The sequence below is a fragment of the Lepisma saccharinum genome, chromosome 24 (genome assembly GCF_977018435.1).
Source record: "Lepisma saccharinum chromosome 24, izLepSacc3.1, whole genome shotgun sequence".
Lineage (NCBI taxonomy): Eukaryota > Metazoa > Arthropoda > Insecta > Zygentoma > Lepismatidae > Lepisma > Lepisma saccharinum.
The window spans coordinates 46,145,387-46,152,736 of NC_139252.1; the positions used below are offsets into that span (position 1 = coordinate 46,145,387).

The 7,350-nt window shown below is 36.9% G+C and overlaps 1 protein-coding gene across 2 annotated transcripts in view; it reads left to right on the forward strand.

The window, feature by feature from the left end:
- The window catches only part of LOC145978220 (ATP-sensitive inward rectifier potassium channel 12-like), a 66,510-nt gene extending 59,379 nt beyond the window's left edge, over positions 1–7,131 (forward strand). The window contains exon 4 of one of the 2 annotated variants that reach the window (XM_083110683.1): positions 6,181–7,129. The gene's annotated coding sequence lies outside the window, so the exon portion shown is untranslated. Of the gene's footprint in view, positions 1–6,180 lie in introns of both variants that reach the window. The other variant, XM_083110684.1, reaches the window with a different exon arrangement.
- Positions 7,132–7,350: the final 219 nt, after the last annotated feature.

Genomic DNA, 7,350 nt, shown 5'->3' on the forward strand with positions numbered 1-7,350 from the left:
CAATGGCAACTTCACCCCACAACAAAGAACATTACACTTTCAAGTATGTACTGTCTTGTTGCACTAGTTACATGTCAACACTGTCTGCATTTTTCTCAGCTTTCACCACGAAATTGTTTGTTTTGTAACCTACTTAAGATTATGAGACTCACTTTGGCATCTGAAAAACATGCTCGTATACATAAGTACGATACTACTTTAAACAGCTATTCTTTACGAAAGCTAATGATACAAAAAATCAGCATGACATTGACGATAGTGTGCTTTTTCTTTCTTCTGAGAAATTTTCAAGACACTTAATGATGGGTTCTATGGCTCTATGTGCACGGATATATTCTTCAAAGCCTGCAGTAGGTACAGTGTAATGAAAATTAATAAACCATACCCATAAATTATTTGTTAAAAATATGTCAAGTTAAACATCAAAACTTATAAAAAAATAATCATGCATGGAAATAACATTTAAAATAAAATAAAGATCCGTAACTTCAAACAAAACAGTAGATATTACAATGCAAGTTCCAATTGCCTGCTAATTATGGCAACACAGTTTCGACAAAACTGCATAAAACACAGTATGTGTGGTTGAATGCTAAGCGGTCCTTTTCTTCATTAATGTGATATTAGAAACTTATAGGGAGCATAGAAAAATGCATGCATGTAAGTCTCTTAAAGCTCTATTATGTTTTGTCCTTTTCATTTGGCTTATATTGTTTGCATGTAACTTATTTCAAGAACATTTCTTGCAGGAAGATCATATGGTATACTCCCTCTGTCCCATAATTATAGTCCGGTATGCCAAAATGGTAGTACAGGAATTACAGACGAAGAGGCAGATGGAAAGCACATGGATGAGGAGAGGCACAGTAGATCAGTCTTCAAGATTGTGAAGAGGAACAACGTGACCTTATCGCAACGAGCAAGAAATACCGCCCAGACGATTACCAAAAGGAGGCGTTGGGTTGCAACACACCGGTGTGGCACTGTATGACAACCGGCCTAGCAAGGCACGCTGTAAATCATTAGTAGAGCACTCCTTCAGTGAGTATGTGTGAGAAGAACAGCCATGAACACACAACCCATGATAGGAAGCGACAGGGGTAGGAAGAACCTCACGGACAGTAAACGACAAGCAGTGTACGATTTTTACTTTGAAAACAGTACGGCTGGGGTAGTGAAGAATGGTCACCAAACCATTAACTATTACCAAAGATGTTTACCGGGACATGCTCATCAACAAGTTAATCCCAGCAATAGATGCACAATGGCCTCGTGGACTGCGCGCAGGGAGGATCCAGGTGTCCGTTCAGCAGGACAATGCGCGTCCGCATATCGTTCCCAATGACCGCGCCTGGATGGATGCTGCAGCGACCAGTGGAATCACTTTGGATCTCCTATGCCAACCGCCAAACAGTCCGGACATGAATGTTTTAGATCTGGGGTACTTCCGGGCAATTCAGTCTCTCCAGCATCAGGCAGCTCCACAAACTATTGATGAGTTGATCGCCGCAGTTGAAAAATCTTTCTCTGATCTGACACGCGACAAGATCAACAACATCTTTTTCATTTTGCAGTCCTGTCTCATTGAAATTATGCGCCTCCAAAGGTGGGGACAACTACAGGATTCCCCATATGCAAAAAGCACACTTGAACCGCCGAAACGTCCTGCCATCTCGCTTGGAGTGTCCTCGAAACATTTACGACGAGGCTAGAGCAGCACTGCAGCACTAGATCTAGCTCGTTGAGGGGATGACAACCTTCCCGGACCAACAATATCTTTCGTCTTGATGTTTTAGTTTGTCGAACTTCTTGGTCACTTTGTATTGATCCTGGATTGATAACTTTTTATTTAGGTTCTTTTGGATACTTGATCGGCCAATTTGTACTGATCCTTGAGTTATAAAGTTGTATGACTCATTCCCGTGTTTCATTTTCTTCTTCTGTATACACTAATGTCACAGTTTGAATATCGGACAATTATTATGGGACAAGAAACAAAGGTGTACCGGACAATAATTATGGGACAGAGGGAGTAATATGCAAACCTATGTATAAAAATTATTCTTCTGTTCTCTAGGATAGCATTAGGGAAGGAATGGTGCAATGATTGTAATTCTGTTATTTTTTAAAAAAATCATGTATTTAAAATAATATATTTTGTGTTAGTTTCAAGGAATATGACAATTATGTATAATTGCAAACGGTTTACCAGGTAAGGTGATCAGAAACGGTTGCTCTGGTGTCTGGATCTTTAACAAGAAAAACATGTGTACCACACTGCTCAGAATTGTACAAGAGAACCAAAGTTAATGTGGTTATTCTCTCTCTTCCACCTCTCCCTCTAACAGTGAAAAGAGTAGTTCGTAATATAACCTGTCCGTCATGAATACAGAACAGCCAGCACTGTAGTCCCAAAATTTTCAAAGCGTGTATGCTAAGCTTCATGAAACGTTAAGTGGAGGCCATGTTTCCATTAACTTTAGATTGTTTGAACCATTAAATATATGGTTTAAATCAACTGACTTCTACAAAAACCATTCATTGTAAAATATTGATGATAATGTTATGACCATAATTGCCATAAAAGAGGCATATTACAATAGGACAGGCATTTTTAAAATAAAAATATTTGCAATGCATATTTTAATAATTGCACTTAAACACAAAGACTATAGTAGTATTTTGTGAATTATCACTTTGTATACTGTTAATAACTTTAATAATACTGCTAATTGTATTATAAATGAAAAACTTGTAAAATACACATATAAAATAGAAAAAGCAAGAATACACTTTTTATTTTTCGTTCTCTCCATGTGCAAAACTGAAATGCAACAGACCTCAAGTGCTGCCTTTATAGTCCATCATCAAATGTTGTGGGAAAGAGAAACAAGAATATTGTTGAGACTTTCACATGGGGCTTACTCGATACATCAAAATGTCAAATCATGTTAAGTGAAACTGCTACTTTGGTTTTGATAACAAAAAGGCAGATTTCATATTAATTAACACCTGCACAAAGAGATTAACGAAGCTAGCAAAAGTTCTGTTAAAATTAGCTGTACACATTTCTGCATTTCTATAGTGGTCAAATGATGGCAATGCTGATGTGGATCATGTATTCATACCCCCTCCCCTTCTCAACATTATGTTTCCGATCACATGAAATAATAAGTATTTGACCATAATAATCTCACTGGAGGAATGGTCAAAGCTCATACATAAATATAAACGAAATGAAAATATAAGGTTTACTCTAATGAGCAGTTTATGCTGTATACCCTCTACTACAGCTTGATTTAGAAGAATTCCTAAAATCCACTAAAGGAGGTTACTCGATTAAATGGGAGTACCATTTTCATGAAAACCTCAAATTTGAGTTCAGCTTGTTTATATATATCAAGTTCTGTCAGTATTTAAATGTATTTCCTTTACAAGTTTGATAATTTCCAATACTTTTCAGTGAGTAGTTTTATATTTATTTATGGGTCGACACTTGTTATTAGCAATTTTTGAAGTGTCTTCTAGGCAGTGGTGTTTTGGAGGTGTTATTAAACTTTCCATCCTTCCTTGCAATGTATTCAAACATAAGACCAGTCTATTCCTCCTCTCCAACAATGCTTGCCACTACACCCAATGAAGTGAATCTATTGCCATCACTCCCAGGTCAGCATGCTCTAGTGCCAGACAATATCAACACCATGTTCTTCAGTAAAATAATCTCTGTCTTATCACCTCTGCTTTCTCCTGAATAGATGTTTCTCGAAAGATGCCTTTTCTCACACTTGGAAACAAGCTAACATCAGACCTATTCACAAAAGTGGTAAGAAAAACCTTGTTTTTTCATACAGACCAATCTTCTGACCCTCCTCTGTCCATCATTTGTGAAAAATAACTATATAGACTTGTTTCGCTTTAGTGAAGCTCAAATAAACAGGTTTTAGTTTGTAGTTCCTGTCTTTTTCTGACATGCTATGAAATAATTGGACATATACTTTTGATCTGGTCAAAGCTTTTGATATTGTTAGTCATCTTCTGGTCCACAAAAAAATGCAATAGCTTCGATATTTATGACAAATTTCTAACCCTGCTCACAGAGTACTTTAGTAATTGCCAACAACGTGTCATTCTTCCAGGAACTCTATCGAACTTTCTTCCTGTCCTCCCTGGAGTTCCACAGGGTAATCTCTAAGACCTTTCTTATTCATATTATTCATCGATGACCTTACTGACCATCTCACAGCCCCCTCTAGTAATTACCTTCTTTTCGCAGATGACTATAAAATTTGCAGAGAAATATTCAGTTCCAGTGATACTCATCTTCTCCAGAATGACATAATATTTACTTCCTGGTATCTGAACCTGAAACCTTACATTAACTCCTGAAAAATGTATTGTTCTCACTATCTCTAAAAAAGAACATGTAAAAGTCATCTAATTGCATCTCCACAGCAGCATCCTCTCGCAAATAATAGAATATTGCTCTCCAGTCTGGTCCATGACATGTCCCACTCAGCTCTCTAGAATCAATTCCATCCATCACTTTTCCTAGCTATAATTCGTTAGAGGATTCCCTCATTATGCAACTTTTCAATGCTGCAATTCTTGTCCCTTATAAACTTATAAAAAACTCACTGCCTTTTAGTGAATGATTTCAATTATCTATACAGAATTGTCAATGGCAAAATCTGCTGCAACATACTCCTTCAGGAATTCCTTTTTTCAAGTGGGTATGTACACAACATGTAACACAAATTAACACAAACATATTTTACACAGAAAAGTCTAGGCTGCAATTAGTTTGACGATTTCAGTGTAAAAAGGTCACTTGTGCTGTATCTGAAAGTTCCTCAATACATCAATAAAATTTTACACACTGAACTGTTAAAAAGTCAGTTTGCAAAGATACTACACTATATAGCCAAAAGTCACCAGACACCCAAGTGAACATGGTGGTAGCATCACTGTTTGGGGCTGGTTTTGGTTTGAGCCATTAGTTTTGGTCAATGGCAACATGAACAGTGGTGTTTATGAGGACATTTTAGACAATAGCATGCTGCCCACACTGTGGCAACATTTTGGAGTGGGTCCTTTTCTGTATCAGTACGATAATGCCCCAGCCCATAAAGCAGAGTTGATTGCATTGTGGTTTGAGGACAATCAGGTGGTTGTGCTTAGCTGACCCGCTCAAAGCCCCGAATGGAACCCCATTCATCTTTCAGATGAACTGGAGCGTCGGTTGTGTTCCAGACCCACTCGACCGAATACCACCCGTGAATTATTCACGAGGCTACAGGACGAATGAAAAAAAATTCAATATACCAGAACTCAACTTACAGTAAATGCTGTAGTAATAGCGAAGGGAGGTCCGACATCTTATTAGTTACCTGGCTGGTGTCTTTTGGAATGAATAGCACTGGGTGTCCGGTGACTTTTGGCTATATAGTGTATGTAAAAATGGGCAACTTCTTACCATTTCTCTTCGCCGATCTCCATAGCAGAGCTGTTAATACAGGGTGCTAACCAGTTTCCCAGGTTCAAATCTGGCCGTTGTGAGTGACCCTTCATCAATTTCATCATATACTCATCCTCATCTTTTCAATTAGCCAAAAATGTCAGAAAAGCGAAGTAAAACAAAACCAAATGAATGAATCAATCATCCCTTCTTCAGCAAATGTTTGAACCCAGGTATTTTGGTCTAGCCCTGGCAGACCAAAAGGCAAATATCAAATGACAGAAGAGCTTAATTCTTAAAATTAATGAAATTTGAGATTTTTAAATTACCCTAATAAAAACTAAAATATGTATTTTGTCACCACCTTGGTGGTCGAGCACATTGCAAGCAACTACTTAACTCATATCCCTATCATAGATTACAGATTCAAGTCCTGGCCATGTATGAATGTTCCCTGGTGTTTTAACTTTTCTTTACTGTGACTGCCATTAAATTGGCAATGTTTAAAATGGTGCCTTGCAGTGATCTGCAAATTTGCCCATCTTGCCTGGTTCTTATCTTTGATTTAATTGTTGAAGAATTAATTTGTTGCAGGAGAAAGAACACCACAGCTAATATACTATCTTAGTTGAATTATTGTTGTGATTATATGATAAATATTTGTCATTCTACTTCTTATTTTGGACACCTACAAAGGAATTAATAGGCATGTCTTTTTATTCCAGGAAGAACTTTCAGCGAAGCAAGTAGCACCTACTCAGGACAAGTGCCGCCAAGTGTTGCAAACCTATTCACCCCCTGGAAACAGCAATGACTCTGGCCACCCTGCAGCTACACTTTTTGCCCTTGGTTCCTCTTTGCTTCTGTGGACAATAAGCAGCTGTTCTTATGTATGCTATATGAGATGATGTGAGCGATATTATTATTATTATTTTTTAAAAAAAGACAATTTCTGTGTGTGAAGCAATAACTTCTCGTGTGTGCAAGTGCAAGAATTTTTTCAGGGATTCCTGTTGAACATTTGTGATGAACTGTGTTTTGTGAGATAATTTTTACCCAAAAGTGCCTTACATCATGTTCATATTTTTCCAAGTGTATTTGTACATATATATATATATATATATTTTAAGCTAGCCATTAGGAGTGAATCAATATGCAGATGTGCAATTGGCTCAAGACTATCTCAGGTAGCGTTACTGACTTGGCCACTTGCAGAAATGAACTACTCTATGCAAAAGTGACATTATGAAAAGACGAACAATTTAAAAATAAAGTGCCTTTTGTGAATTTTAAGAGATATATTTTTATTTTGTTTATGTAATGCCCATGTTGTGCCTTGTGAAAAAAAAATATGCTTATTTTTAGTGAATTCAGTGATGTGTTAGTAAACTTTTTAGATCCTTTTGAAAGACAACCAGACATACTCAGTCCTGTTCCTGGAGTGTTCATTCTGTTCACAACTGGAATGAATTCTGACTGGTTTGGGAACAAACATTTTTTTTTAAATAAAGGAAATCCTTTAAGAATTACACATTATTATACAAACTTGTTCAGCAATACACCTGATCATTACTATGTGATAGGGATGTGATATTGTGGTTCTCAATTTGTTGAGTTAATATATATGTATATATTGTAACTGATATTTGTCATTTTACAGTTGAAAGTAGAATACAAATTTCTTTTTAGTCATGTGTGTCTTTTTTCACATAAGTAATGCCCACTCCAAATATTATCGCACCAATCGGGTATTTTCAACTTTTAGTACACTTCTGATTGTTTATTTTACATCGCTTTTCTGTCACTTTTGGCTAATTCCAATGATGAGGTTGGGTGATATGAAATTGATGAAGGGACACTCACAAACACCTATGCCCAGCCTAGGATTCAAACCC